Genomic DNA, 17,311 nt, shown 5'->3' with positions numbered 1-17,311 from the left:
TCTACCTTTGGTACCCACTCCTCCCATTCCCAAGACCAACATACGAAAGAAAACTCTATGATACGAGTCTCTCCAATCCAAACTCCATGTGTACCATTAGGGCTTTTATGGGCACTACAAGAAAAACGAGCTATTGCGGTGGGTGCGAAAAGTGCCGCTATACATCGCCTATAGCGGCGCATTTTTGGCCCGCCGCTGTACATGTAATCTATTGCAGCGTTTTTTGTGACCATCGCTATAGGTAGGGTTTTTTGCGGCGTCCTACAGTGGCGGGACATAAAACCGCCGTTATAGGCATGTTTTAGAGGCAGTAACTACAATATTGTGACGCTCCAAAATCCCGCTGCAATAAATATTTCATTTTGCGCATTTTCTATAGCGGCAGTATTGAAAACCGCCGCAATATGTAAGTTATAGCAGCGGTGAGATGACCGCCGCAATATGTACTCCTTTTTGCGGCGGGTTGGACCACCGCAATAGAACTTTAAATTTTCTAGCCCCAAAATTTCCTTCTATTTTTTTCGACTTCCCACCGAAAGATCAAATGGTAAATTACACCCGATTGACATGAAAATTGGCATGCGTATTAAGAACATAGAGAACATGTAATCCAATGGTTAAATTTTCAAAATATGAATTCTATAATAAGTTATCGGTTGGTGTAACATTTTTTAGAGTTACATCAACCCTATATTTCTTAATTCAATGTGAATTTTGACAAATCTACCGTTAGATTACATTATCTTCATATATTTGTCATGATTACAAAATTTCAAGGTGATCAAAGATTAATAGCCATGTCATCAATCAATTGTTTAAATTCAAGTTTTTGTAATTTAAAATAAGGCACAAAAGATGAATTTAAAGATCATAAGGTAAATTACATCCGATTGGCATGAAAATTGGCATGAATTTTAAAAACATATAGAAAATATAATCCAATGGTTGGATTTTCAAAATATGAATTCAATAATAAGTTATTGGTTGGTGTAACATTTTATAGAGTTAAATCAAGTGTAACTTGAATCCAACCCTATATTTATTAATTCAATGTGAATTTTGACAAATCTACTGTTAGATTACATTATCTTCATATATTTTTCATGCTTACAAAATTTCAAAGTGATCGAAGATTAATAGCCATGCCATCAATCAATTATTTAAATTCAAGTTTTTGTAGTTTAAAATAAGACATAAAAGATGAGTTTGAAGATCAAATGGTAAATTACATCTGATTGGCAAGAAAATAGGCATGCGTGTTAAGAACATATAGAACATGTGATCCAACTTTTGAATTTTCAAAATATGAATTCTATAATAAGTTATCGGTTGGTGTAACATATTTTAGAGTTACATCAACCCTATATTTCTTGATTCAACGTGAATTTTGACAAATCTACCGTTATATTACATTATCTTCATATATTTGTCAAGATTACAAAATTTCAAGATGATCAAAGATTAATAGCCATGTCATCAATCAATTGTTTAAATTCAAATTTTTGTAATTTAAAATAAGGCATAAAAGATAAGTTTAAAGATCAAATGGTAAATTACACCCGATTGACATGAAAATAAGCATGCATGTTAAGTACATATAGAAAATGTAATCCAACTGTTGGATTTTCAAAAATATGAATTGAATAATAAGTTATTGGTTGGTGTAATATTTTTTAGAGTTAAATCAAGTGTAACTTGAACCAAACCTTATATTTCTTAATTCAATGTGAATTTTGACAAATCTACCGTTAGATTACATTATCTTCATATATTGTTCATGCTTACAAAATTTTAAGGTAATCGAAGATTAATAGCCATGTCATCAATCAATTGTTTAAATTCAAGTTTTTGTAGTTTAAAATAAGGCAAAAAAGATGAGTTTAAAGATCATACGGTAAATTACCCCCGATTGGCATGAAAATAGGCATGCATGTTAAGAACATATAGAAAATTTAATTCAACGGTTGGATTTTTAAAATATGAATTCAATAATAAGTTATTGGTTGGTGTAACATTTTTTAGAGTTAAATTAAGTGTAACTTGAACATAACCCTATATTTCTTAATTCAATATGAATTTTGACAAATTTACCGTTAGATTACATTATCTTCATATATTGGTCATGCTTACAAAATTTCAAGGTGATCGAAAATTAATAGCCATGTCATTAATCAATTGTTTAAATTCAAGTTTTTGTAATTTAAAATAAGGCATAAAAGATGAGTTTAAAGATCGAATGGTAAATTACACCTGATTGGCATGAAAATAAGCATGCTGTTAAGAACATATAGAAAATGTAATGCAACTGTTGGATTTTCAAAATATGAATTCAATAATAAGTTATTGGTTGGTGTAACATTTTTTAGAGTTAAATCAAGTGTAACTTGAACTCAATTTTATATTTCTTAATTCAATGTGAATTTTGACAAATCTACCGTTAGATTACATTATCTTCATATATTATTCATGCTTACGAAATTTCATGGTGATCAAAGATTAATAGTCATGTCATAAATCAATTGTTTAAATTCAAGTTTTTGTAGTTTAAAATAATGCATAAAAGATGAGTTAAACATCAAATTATAAATTACACCCGATTGGCATGAAAATTGGCATGCACATTAAGAGCATATAGAACATTTAATCCGACGGTTGAATTTTCAAAATATGAATCCAATAATAAGTTATTGGTTGGTGTAACATTTTTTAGAGTTAAATCAAGTGTAATTTGAACCCAACCCTATATTTCTTAATTCAATGTGAATTTTGACAAATCTTCCGTTAGATTACATTATCTTCATATATTGTTCTTGCTTACAAAATTTCAAGGTGATCAAAGATTAATAGCCATATCATCAATCAATTCTTTAAATTCAAGTTTTGTAGTTTAAAATAAGGCATAAAGGATGAGTTTAAAGATCATACGGTAAATTACACCTGGTTGGCATGAAAATAGACATGCATGTTAAAAACATATAGAAAATGTAATTCAACGGTTGGATTTTCAAAATATGAATTCATTAATATGTTATTAGTTGGTGTAACATTTTTTAGAGTTAAATTAAGTGTAACTTGCACATAACCCTATATTTCTTAATTTAATGTGAATTTGACAAATCTACCGTTGGATTACATTATCTTCATATATTGTTCATGCTTACAAAATTTCAAGGTGATCGAAGATTAGTAGCTATGTCATCAATCAATTGTTTAAATTCAAGTTTTTGTAGTTTAAAATAAGGCATAAAAGATGAGTTTAAAGATCAAATGGTAAATTACACCCGATTGGCATGAAAATAGGCATGCATGTTAAGATCATATATAAAATATAATCCAACTGTTTGATTTTCAAAATATGAATTGAATAATAAGTTATTGGTTGGTGTAACATTTTTTAGAGTTAAATCAAGTGTAGCTTGAACACAATCCTATATTTTTTAATTCAATGTGAATTTTGACAAATCTACCGTTAGATTATATTATCTTTATATATTGTTCATGCTTACAAAATTTTAAGGTAATCAAAGATTAATAGTCATGTCATCAATCAATTGTTTAAATTCAAGTTTTTGTAGTTTAAAATAATGCATAAAAGATGAGTTAAATATCAAATTGTAAATTACACCCGATTGGCATGAAAATCGGCATGCATGTTAAGAACATGTAGAAAATGTAATCCAACAGTTGGATTTTCAAAGTATGAGTTGAATAATAAGTTATTGGTTGGTGTAACATTTTTTAGAGTTAAATGAAGTATAACTTGAACCCAACCCTATATTTCTTAATTCAATGTGAGTTTTGACAAATCTACCGTTAGATTACATTATCTTCATATATTGTTCATAGTTACAAAATTTCAAGGTGATCGAAGATTAATAGGTATGTCATCAATCAATTGTTTACATTCGAGTTTTTGTAGTTTAAAATAATACATAGAGATGAGTTAAACATTAAATGGTAAATTACACCCGATTAGCATGAAAATTGGCATGCACGTTAAGAACATATAGAACATGTAATCCAACGGTTAAATATTCAAAATATGAATCCAATAATAAGTTATTTGTTGGTGTAATATTTTTTAGAGTTAAATTAAGTGTAACTTGAACCAAATCCTTTATTTCTTAATTCAATATGAATTTTAAAAAATCTACTGTTAGATTACATTATCTTCATATATTGTTCATGCTTACAAAATTTCAAGTTGATCAAAGATTAATAGTCATGTCATCAATCAATTGTTTAAATTCAAGTTTTTGTAGTTTAAAATAATGTATAAAAGATGAGTTAAAGATCAAATGGTGAATTACACCCGATTAGCATGAACATTGGCATGCACGTTAAAAACATATTGAACATGTTATCGAACGGTTGAATTTGCAAAATATGAATTCAATAATTAGTTATTGGTTGGTGTAATATTTAATAATAAGTTGACATTTTTTACATTTATGGGTTTTCGGGGTGTTTCAGTCATTTTCTTTATTTTTATGGTGTAAGTTGTCCTTTTTTTATATTAACTATTAAATTATATTTTACTAATTTGTAGTGCTAAATTATATTTTATGAATTTGAAGTATTAATTTATATATATTATATTAATTTGAAGTATTAAATTAAATTATATTGTGTTAAATTGAATTATTAAAATATATTTCATTAATTTGTAGTATTAAATGATATTTTATTAATTTGAAGTATTATATTATATTTTATTACTATTTAAATTATATTTTATTAATTTTTAATATTAGAGGGTATTTTGGTCATTTTAAGGTTTAGGAGTACATTTTAAGTTTACTAAAATAATTTTGAAATAAATTAATCAAGAAAATATTAAATATTACTATTTATATTAAATATTACTATTTATAAAATATTTATGTTTTAAATATTAAATATTACTATTTATAAAATGTTTATGTATTAAATATTAAATATTACTATTTATATCATTTTTATGTATAAAATATATATTTATGAAATATGATCATAAACCTAAGTTACCTTTAGCGGTTAACACGCGTGCCATGTATTTTTTCAGAGTCTTGCCCAAGGTTCTAACCTCCCTAACAGCATTTTTTTCTTCTCATTTTTTAAGTTACTACTATTAAAACTACGTCGTTTTGATTCTATTTAAAACACAACATTAAACCCTTATCCTTTTCATTTTCTCTCTATCATATTCTCTCCTCAGCCGCCCCATCCCCTCTCTCCCTCTTCACTCATCCCTTAGATGAGAAGCCATTAAAGATCAGAAGAAGTTCTTAGGATTGGACCATATACATGTGCAGAATGGAATTATGGGTAATAATATTTTATTTAAGTGTTTTTGTTATTATATATGCATTTTTTTTATATCTTGTATATATTTCTGATTTTTTTTCTATTTTCATTTGTGATTCGTGCCAGTGGATTACCTATATGGTTGCACAACATCCCTGGGATTCAACTAAGGACAACAAGTCCTTTATACATGGTAATTTGAAATTTTTTATATTTATTAGTTTTCATTTTTGGCTTAATTAAAAATATTTCTAATTGCTCTAAATTTAACTTTTTTTTAGAGTGAGATGAAAACTTTTTTCATTAAGAAACTAAAAGAAACACATCAATGAAAAATCAAGATCTTCATTAGTTTGGTGGGACTAAAATTGATTTCATTACCTTATAGAAGGCATTGGGCCCTGTGTTGGACATTTTGCTACATTGGGGGCTGGACCCAAATCCCCAACCATTAGCATGAAACCAAAAAAAATACCTCAACTCAGCTAGATAAAGAGGTTCACTAGTTTGCTAAAAAAAACAAAGATTAAAAAGAAAAAGAGGCTCACTAGTTTACAAATCTTCCAAGAAAAAGAGCAGGAAGTGCTGCTTCAATCTTACTTTCTAGCTTGTTTATTTTAAAGATCAATTGAGATGCGTAGCTAGTCAACTACATGGGTTAATTTCTTTTTTTAATTAGCTTATTTTTACATTTGTTTTTCTATAAATCAAAGTACCTACGGGATCCATCTTTTCACTATCAAAAATTAATTTTTTCTCCTCCACCGTATGGTCCATAATACTGTCACCAAGATAGTGGACAACCATTTGTTCTGTTCTTTGTCAAAAGGTTTGATGGCCAACAAGGTGGAGATCTAGTTATGAAGTTTGTGAGGGTTGAGAAGATCTACTCTTAGGTTAAATTAGATCCACGCCACATAGCTTTGCCAGAGACTTGTCTTATAAAAAAAATGTACTCATGTATACATATTGTTTAGTTCATGCATAGAGTTACAAAATCTCTTATATTCTTAGTTATTTAGGGTATCATGCATATGAACTGTCTGAGGTATGATTTTTTTATTTTTTATTTTATTTTTTTTATAGGAACTTTTATACTTGTTCTATATGGTGTTGAAATGATGTAATTGTCCTTTTTCGTTGAATAAATTCTTATAAAAAAAAATATAATTACTTTGGTGCAAGATATATACAAATTAGTAGACGTAAATATAAAAAGAAAATGTTTATAACCAATAAAAAAACATAAAAAGAAAATGGCCCTTTTGGATGCAACCTGCTATTATTTGAGAAGTCCTCCCTCCCCTTACAAGTGAATTACTTAATATTTAAGCTTTGTTGTCTTATGTAATTGTTTAAAATCTTTTCTTTTCTTACTTTGGTTCAGTTCCGGACTATATTTTTAGTAGATTTATTTTCTTTTACTTAAGGTATTGAGTTTTAATATTGTTTACAATTTGCCTGATCAATAAAATTTCTATTCAATATAAGGAATGCTAATGGTTTATTTTTCACTGGGTATATGCATGGCATGGGTGTTGGTTCATGCACCAGGGCCACTGATCTCATTCTCATGTTTGACCATTTTGATGTTTGGAATGGGGGGCATGAAAGTGTATTATGTGCGCTAATATATACTTTGGAATCAAGGCATGAGTATTTCAGCTAGACCCTTTTTTTTTGTTTTTTGTTTTGTTTTTTTTTTTTTTCTATTTACTGATTCTATATTCTCTCTTTCCCCATATTTGTATGGGTTGAATTAACCAAGCTTGTGTGTGTGTGTGTGTTTTTTTTTTATAATAAATTTCACCACTCGATGCTCAAGCTGAACTATTACTTGGTGACAATTCTCTTATGGTTTTACTTATTATACTTGTTTATTTAAACACAGTAATGTTTGATAATTTGCAGGCATCCTGCTTGCAAACATGTTGAATAGATTGAGGAACTTCATCCTAATATTATTGTACGGGTACTGAATTTTTTTTTAATAAAAAAATTCTTGCCCTAAGATAATTGCTTTTAGGTTCTCTTTACTAGTTGTCTCTTCTTATGACTGACTACCTTAATCTGAAACTAATGATTTGAGGACTCTCCACATGGGAGATATTATTTCTGGGAGGATTGAGCGGATTGAATCATATGGTTTGTTTATCACAATTGACAACACAAATTTGGTAAGGAATAAATTATTCACTTAAGTCATAATTATCAGAATGAATTACTTTTCAAAGTTCTTTCTAGAATGGCCAAGCCTGGGGATTTTTGCAGGACATAGTTATTATTGTGACCCCAATCCATGTTACTGCTCAACTACTTTGCACCCATTTTATCTAGGTACATATTTAAAATATCAAAAAATTTATTCTTTATCAATATTCATTTTTGTGTAGAAAAATGCTAAGACCACATATTTTACACAATTGTGGCCACAACTTGCCATGTGAAGAGTTGTGAGTGAAAGATGTGTGACAGTGAATCCATGTGTGTTCATACCTCTACCACTCATAACTCACTATGTGGCAGATTGTGACAAAATTATGTAAAATCATGTGGTCTTGGTATTACTCATAGGTCATATCTTGAACAACGTGGTCTTGTTTTCTTGAACAATGTGGTTTTATTTTTGATGGGTCTTTGTTACTTTCGTGTGGTTTTTTTTGTTTTTGTTTTTTATTTCTGTGTCATGTGTGTATTTTTACTTCACCATCATTTTTTTTTTTTGATTTGTAAAAGAACAGAATGAATAGTAAGTGTTTCGTTAACAAAAAAAGAAGAAGAATAGTATGTGTTTCAACTGCAAGTGGCAAGTGGGTTCTCAATAAATCATAAAATTGGCTCTCTTTATTCTCTATTTTATAGGGTTGCATGCAGCGTGGGGTTCTAAGACTTGTAATTACTTGATGAGTTTTCTCTCGCTTGCCTTCGTACGTTTGTTGCTAATATAAACTGTATAGTTGAAGAACCTCATTTAACACCCACCCCATCTATAATATAGTTACATTGTAAGAGGTTTTCTTAATCTTAGATATTGTTCTTTGACTTTTTAATTAAAATTCAAACACACACACACACACACACACACACACACACATATATATATGATTGTATTGACTAATCTAATATAATATAAACAAAATTACTCCAAAAGTATACAAAAATTCACTAATGTAACTCAATAACTAATATAATACAATTGCATAATTGAATTTAATTAGAAAATTTAAGACACCATACCTAAGTAACTATGTTTAAGTTATCTTTTATCAATTTATACTTAACTCTTGAAGGAATAAAGCACCGAAAATAATTAAACAAAATCAATTCAAACAAATAAAAAGGAAATAACACAAAATTCTTGGCTTGTGAAATTTTATGGATGGTCAAGATATTGGGGTGATGCCAAGTGTCGAGTTAGGGTGTGTGGGAATGGTAGGGGTACCCTACAAAAAAACATGGGCTGGTTTTCATATTATCTAAATTCAAAATATATATAAGCTTTATCCACAGAGACTAGACTGCTTCTCCCTTCTCAGACTGGTTTTGCATCATCAATTGCATCTACACATGAGACTTGGAGGACACTTATATAGATGAATTAAATGAGGCATGCATGTGTGGGGTCATATGGTCAAATTTACTTTGTTCGAGCTTGTCCTTTACTCACTGTACTTGGCCTGACGAAGGCTGAGCTTGTCTAAGCTTGCATGTGTGTGACTTTTTTTTTTTTTTTTGCCTTAGCACATGGATTTAGGGTTCTTTTATTTATTTATTTATTTTGATGAGTATTTGGGGTTCTTTTAGAGTACTTGGAATCTTGGACAGATGACGGATTCAAAATGGGAGCTATGAGATTCCATGAGATTTAAATTTAAGACCATTTGGTACTTATATAGTACATGGTAGGAATTAAAACTTATATAGATAACTAGTTTGGAATACACATGCAAGGCACTTGTTGCCGTTTTAGTGAGAAAATTAAGATGTGATTTTTTTTTGGAAGAAGTACAAAGTTGTGTATTTAAATTGTGTATTAAAAACAAAAAAAATAAGAACTGCACATGAAAAATGTGCGTAAAATAATAAATTTTGACTCACTCAATTTGACTAAAATAAAAAAGAAGTCTAGGAGCACAAAAAAGTATCACAACATTTCCACAATACTTATTTTTAGCTATGATAGAACCTGATCTGATGTTTTATTATTTTATTCTAGAAAAATGTTACCTTTACAACATTTTCACAACAATTTTTTGATAACAAATTGTTATTGGTTTTAAATTGGTCTCATTACTGATATCATTTTTTTTATCCATAAAAAATACTTTGTCACTTAGGATTTGTTTTGAAATTATTGTGAAATTTTTTGAACTTTCCCCACTCACATGCAGAGACATTCTCAACCAATTTGACCATTTGAGTAACTGGGATGTGGGATCGGCAGAGTTAGAGGGTGGAAGAAAGCCTAAAAAATCACCCTGCAGCAAGCCTCCTTGGGAGAAATCTATTAGCATGTACTTATTGTTCTTGAAAAACTCTGCAATCAGAGAAAGTTTCTTTCAGAAATTGACAAGGTCCATAGCAAGCTTAGACATTTTATTTTATTTCGATCTATAAGGAATTGATTTCTCAGCAATTGTGAAAATATTATGACAACAAGATATTATAACATTTTCACAATACATATGTTTTCAATTGTAGTTGGTCCCAATCTCATATTTTATTAATTTTTTTAAATAATAAAGAATTAACACCTTAATAATCATGAAAATGTTGTAAAAATATTTTGAGTCAGTATAACAATATTGTGTTGGCATATACAAATATTTAAAAAGCCAACTCAAGCAAAACGGTGAGTTTTGCCTCACTAAGAATAAACCAAAAACTACTATAGATGGAGCCATTGGCTCTTTTTCACATAGTTTGTAGAAGTCTATGACCTAAAACATTAAATTGCTTTAGTTTATTCTAAAAAAAAAAAAAAAGCTTTAGTTTATGAGATGGACTTGAATACAATTTATCATAGTAATAAAATACAAATAAAGGTATTAAATGGTAAACATTAACAAAATTTTACTAAAAATATGTCCTAAAAAATTTATACAACTTTCAAATGAGTTTTCACCATTTTCACATGATTATTAGAAAATAATAAAGAATAAACAACTGTAAAATATTTGTCTTTAGTAATCATTCAAATAGAAATTGTTTAAAATTAAATCATTTCAACATAAATTTATAAATTGTATATTCCCTTGTGAGCATAATTCGTAAACATGTAATAAAATTATCAAATAATAATAAATTAATCTAATAATAATAGATTAGGTGAAAGGCATTATGATAAATTGAAAAATTATACTCAAACTAAAAATAAAATAAAATAAATGTGATAAAATACACGTTTAAGGCGCTCAGCGTAGTGGTTGGCGTGTCAGTTTTCTTATTTTGAAAGAGGGCATCAGGTTCTATTCCTCTCATTTTTCACACCTTTTATTCACCTTCTCTCTCATTTTTTTCTCTCATATTCACTCTCTTTTCTTTTATACTCGTACTCTTTGTGTGCAGGCTTTAAATCTATCACTTCTACTCTCTTTTCTTTTATACTCATACTCTATCACTTCTACTCTCTCATTTTGCTTTCTTAGTTGATACCCTTAGATCAAATATTACAAACACCAAAAGTTGAAACCTCAAAACATTAGCTTCTCCTATATTCTCAACCTTAACCTAAAAAAAATGAAAAGATTCTCTCCTGACTTCGCCGGTGTAGGGTATAGAATACTTCATTTCCTTCGGGGATTTGAAGTATCCGTATAGACTTCTACAATGGTGAAAAGAGGGTCTATTACCATAAGAGTTAATGGAGAGGATTTAGTGGCTAGGAAAGTGACAAAAGAAGAGCTCAAAGAGGGCTTTCAAGGTGGTGGTTATGAGAAGCTAGCCACCATCTCTTTGGTAATGGCATCCGTTCAATCGGTTGCCAATCTCACTGCCGTGGCTTCCTCCCTTGCTACTGATGGCCCGGAGGAGACCCTTTCATGTTTGATTCACATGGCAAAACTGCAGGATCCATCGATTAAACTGGTATTTTCTCATTTTATTTTTTCTTCTTACATATTTTTTCCTCAAAAAACCTAATTTTTAACTTTTTATTTTTACCGTGTAGGATAAGGAAGCTTCTGAGTTGCTTCATGGGGTCTCCGAGCTAAAAAGGGACGTTATCCTAAGCTCTATGTTAACTCATGCCAGTGAAGTGCTCGATACCCTCAGGATGATGGGCGAGAAAATGAACAGAAATGTGGTGATTGCTAGCGATGGAGATGCAAAGAAAATGGGAGTTGGTGGTGGGGACATGAACAAAGATGGCAATGGCAATGGAAATGGAAACGGTAATGGAAATGGCGGCCGTAGCTCGATTATATGGGGTATTTAGGAATCTGTAAAGGATTTTTTTAAGAATACATAGGGCTTTTTGTTTTTCTTTTAACTATTTTGCTTTAAATGGTAATTTTGGGATTTTTTTTTGGTTGCTGCTATTTTTATTCCAATTTGATTATTAATTATAATATATAATGTTAGTTTTGAAGATTTGCACATTTATTGGGAATAATAAATACGGAGGGTTGGAGGGGTTAAGTTGTCTTGTCTTTAGGAATTAAATTAATAATTTTTGAAGTGACTTAAACCTTGATGATATTAATCCAAATTTTAGAATATATTATCCACTAAATAGAAAGGAATATGAAAAGTGTCGATTTCTTACCCTAGCTTGTCAATTCTTTTTTGTTTCTCAAAAAAAAAAAGCTGGTATAAAAACCTGTAACGTTGAAAATTGGGGAATTATTGTATTGAATTTATATTATGGCAAACAAAAATGTTGTTTTTTTTTTTTTTTGTCATTATCAACAAAAAGAGCACATATTTTTTTTCTAATTTTCTAAAATAATGGTTTATTTTGAAATTTCTAATACTGCCTATATAAATATGAATTTTTTATCAATGGAATTTTTTACGAGTATCCATCCTATATGCCTATTATATCATTATATTGTGTAGTGGGTATCCATCCTATGCCTATTGTATCATTGTAATGTGTAGACTGTAGGCCGCCCATAAACAATAATGACACGCTGATGTAAGCATAGAGATTTGATTTGATTTGATTTTTTCTTTTTTTTGGCATGCACTGGTAGAAGTTAGTGGCTATTGTAGCAGTACTGGTAACTAAGTGACTTTGGTTGCTCGCATAAGAACTTTTTTGTGTTTGCTTTTTCCTCAAGTCAGTCAATCAAATCTGATCATCAGTTGTCAAATAATGCCACCGGAGATACGTTGGTTTAGTTCCATAAAATACATTTAAAAAAAAAATTATTTGACTGTCTTTTCACTCTTTTGGATTGACAAGCTGTCACGTCAAATTTATTTATTATTACAAGTAAAACATCTGTTTTTATATGGAATTTGTTATTGTGTGCCCTTAGGGCACACAATAACTAATCATAATTAATTATTTTTGGAAATATTTTCTTGAAAATTGAAAAAGTATTGACAATTTTTTTAATTCTCAAAAAAATATTTCTAAAAATGGGTTGTTTAATGTGTGCCCTTAGGGCACACATTAACCAGACTCTTTTTATATTTATCAAATTTAGGTTGTGTTTTATCATATGATATCACATTGGTCAAAGTGGTTAGCGACTTTGCGTGGGTGGCATTCTAAAAAACCAAAAAGAAAAAAGACTTGGGTGGGTGAGGGGTCTTCAACTGTGCAATGCATTTCTAGAGATATTTTGTTTGGTAATGGATTTTAAACAATAATATTCAGTGTGTAAGAGTCTATTTGGCACTATAGTTTTAACACATTTTAAACAACGTTATATACTTTTTTACACACTTTTTTATCCACACGTATATCAAAAACACTCAAACTACATAACTTAAATTACTCTCCCAAACACCCCCTAAATAATAATAACATTTTTTACACGTATTTTGTATTTCTGTAATACTCAAAGATGTATTTTCACAATACTAAAAACTGAATAATAATACTTGAACACTACTACCAAACGGGCCCTAATAGTTTTTATTTTAAGTCGTATTTTTTTGTTCCTACATTTTGAGGCATATTTGATAGAAAGAAATTTAATTTTTGTTTTCAAACAATATAAATTTTTTTTTCAAATAATATATATTTTTGAAAATAGTTTTCACTTTTCAAATAATATTTTTTACATGTTTGACTCAACATTTTTATTTTTGAAATTTATTATAAAAGAATTACAAAAATTAATGTGTAAAATATATAAATTACTTTTTTTTTGGTGAGTAATAATAAGGGAATAATAAAGTTCATGTACCTCATTGTTATGATGGTTTATACTTTAGGGAAAATTTTATAAATTAAGTTTCAAATAATTTAGTGAATTAGAGCTCTCTTTTAGTCATTTAGCAGCAATTCTAATGGTTAATTTTTTAGGGAACCTTAATCTTGCTTCTAGTTAACACACCCAAATTTGCATTTGGGATGCTTTATATACTAATTTGACAAATTTTTTCCTCCCAAAAGTAGGCCTAGATAAAATAAAAAGACTTTTTTTACATTACATATTAGTATGATCACTACCAAGAGCCTAGTTTAGTGGCATTTCTGCTCTCCTATACGAGGAGAACCAAGGCTCAAATCCCCTCTCTCATTATTGTAAATATCAAACAATAATATATATATTTATACACACACATGCACACACTAATGAGACCAACTACATGACAAGTAGAAGATAAGCCCTTGCTTTTTTAGCATGTTAAAATTCTTTAAGCTACAATATTATTTACAACTAGCTGCGAACCTGAGTGTTGCGCATAATAATTATTTTTATGGTGATTTTATTAATTTTTTTAATAAAATTTAAACTAATTTAATAAAGAGTAATGTATTTTGTAATTATAGCATAAATGTAATATAGGAACAATCATAAATCATAAATTTATTTTTGTTGTACTAAAATGAAAAAAACACAATTTTTCTTAGAAATTCAAAAGGCAAGGTAACGAAAATATTTATTTTTTAATAAAAGTTATTTATAACATTTTGTGAATCATTGAAAAGAATATATAAATTTGGAAATTATTCTTTTAGTTTTAAACAAACTTTCTCAAACTTAATTTTTCTACCTACAATCCAAAACACTAAAAAAATTAATAAAACTAAACTATGATTAATTGGATCAATTAGGAAAACAATTTGTTATTTATAATCTACTAAGGTTATTCTTTTTTGCAGAAATTATAATTTTGTCCACCCAAAACATATTATCAAATAAACAATTATTAGTAAAATCTAAGAATTAAATTTCTATAATAATAATAATAATAATAATTGTATGGACAAAATTTTGCATCCAAACCCGCAAAGCAAGCAGAGAAAGGGCCCAAAAAAGCCCCAACACAATAAAACTTATAGAGGATGGGTTTGAAGCCTAGATTCTATGGATCTTGGATAACAAAGATAATGGACTCAATCCACAACTCACAAGTAAAAGGCTGTATAAGCAATGGAAAACCTTCTTGGACGAACGCCGAGATGGAATGGTATTTCCTTATTATTTTCAGTAACTCGGAGTGTATACAGTGTTTCTTTTTTCTTCTCCCCTCCTTTCTAATGCCTTTTTCATTCTTTTATATCACTCTTCTTCTTTCCTTCATCTTCCACGTGTAGCACAAATCACCAATTTGGATACTTGTCCCATCTGCCACCCTCTTGAAGTCTTCAAACAATTGCTGTAAGGTTGGTCACTACTGTTCAGAGGTCATTTCTCCATTAATGCGGCTAGAGAGGTAGGTGCAGAGTCTTTAATGCTGTGGTAGCAGCTTTCCTCAAGATATCTCCTATCCCTTCTCCCTCTTTGCTCTCTTGTAGAACACATAATCATACACCAGACCTCCTAGAATCTCCTTCTAAATATCATAGCATATCATCCGATCTGTACCTGACCTAGCCGAGGAGATGCCCCTCCTCGGACAAGCCCGTCTAACCTTTTTACAAATAACCTGCTTGTGGGCTTTAAGGCTTTGCTTGGACAGATTAGTACCCCAAACCCGGCCCAAGGCCCAAGAACATATTTTAAACAATCTGACTCCACAATAATAATAATAATAATAATAATAATAATAATAATAATAATAATAATAATAATAATAATAATAATAATAATAATAATAATAATAATAATAATAATAATGAAAGTAAAATTGCGAAAGATAAAATTTGTTCCTCATCCAATAATTTTTGTTTAGCCAACCTTTGCTTTTCTCTAAATAAATGGCATTATAGAGTACTTCTAATACAATTATTAAGAGTACTTTTTCACCACAAATGATTAAAAAATAAACAAAAATGATTAAAGTCTCATAGTTTAACATCTAAATTGATCACTATAAAAATCATGCTATCAAATTACAATACTACCAAATTAAATTATCCAAATCATGCTATGTAGTAGAATAATATTATATTTTTATATGCTATATTTAATCCTTTATAATGCAATAGGATAACATTTAACAATCAAAAAAAGAAAAAGAAAAAACTGAATCGCATTAACCTAAAGTAGATTAAAGAATATAAAAAATTATCAACCTAAAGCGAAGATGTAAGAAAAATAAAAAATAAAAATCCACCCAAAAATTGTGTGTGTGTGTGTGTGAGAGAGAGAGAGAGAGAAAGAGAGAGAGAACCTTTTTATTTTTATTAAGGAAAAACTATGTATAGAATGAAAGAGATAGTGACAAATTTATAGTAAGAAGATGTGAATAAGAAAAGACAATAATAGAGAAAGATGAAGGGAAAGATGAAGAATGATATTAATGTAGAGGATAGTGGGGAGATGAAAATGTGAGGGAAGGAGAAATGTTGGAGAAGTAGTGGGAAGATGAAAAGGTAGGGGAGGGAGAAACGTTGGAGAAGTGTAAATATGAAATTAAAAAAAATTATAAGAAAATGGAAAGAAAAAAGATAATGACGTGGATGTTGACATGACTCAACGTGAGCGCAGCAGTATTAAACGCTACGCTTCATCTTTTAGTAATATATAGATATAGATATAGATTCTAATACAATTATTAAGAGTACCTTTTCACCACAAATGATTAAAAAATAAACAAAAATGATTAAAATCTCATAGTTTAACATCTAAATTGAGCACTATAAAAATCATGTTATCAAATTACAGTAACTACCAAATTAAATTATCCAAATCATGCTATGTAGTAGAATAATATTATATTTTTATATGCTATATTTAATCCTTTATAATGCTATAGGATAACATTTAACAATCAAAGAGAGAAAAAAAAAACACAACAATTAAAAAAAACAAAATTGAATCGCATTAACCCAAAGTAGATTAAAGAATATAAAAAATTATCAACCTGAAGCGAAAATGTAAGAAAAATAAAAAATAAAAATCCACCCAAAAATTGTGTGTGTGTGTGTGTGAGAGAGAGAGAGAGAGAGTGAACCTTTTTTTTTGTAAGGGAAAACTTTGCATAGAATGAAATAGATAGTGACAAATTTATAGTAAGAGGGTGTGAATAAGAAGAGACAAAAATAGAGGAAGATGAAGGGAATGATGAAGAATAATATTAATGTAGAGGATAGTGGGGAGATGAGAAGGTGAGGTAAGGAGAAAAGTTGGAGAAGTAGCGAGGAGATGAAAAGGTAAAGGAGGAAGAAAGGTTAGAGAAGTGTAAATATGAAATAATAAATAATAAAAATTAAATATAAGAAAATAGAAATAAAAAAGATAATGACTTGGGCGCTAACGTGGCTTTACGTGAGCGTAACAGTATTAAATGCTATGCTTCAGCTTTTAGTAATATATAGATTAAGTTAGAAACAATTTTGTGACAAAACAAAAGGAGGAATAAAAGAAAAATAAGAAGAAAAAAGAAGGGGAGGGAGAGTTTGGGGGGAGGAATATTCATAAAAATGTAAAAAGAACAAGGCTTTTCATATTCAAAA

The sequence above is a fragment of the Castanea sativa genome, chromosome 12 (genome assembly GCF_040712315.1).
Source record: "Castanea sativa cultivar Marrone di Chiusa Pesio chromosome 12, ASM4071231v1".
NCBI lineage: Eukaryota > Viridiplantae > Streptophyta > Magnoliopsida > Fagales > Fagaceae > Castanea > Castanea sativa.
Note: the sequence above shows the minus strand (reverse complement) of the source record.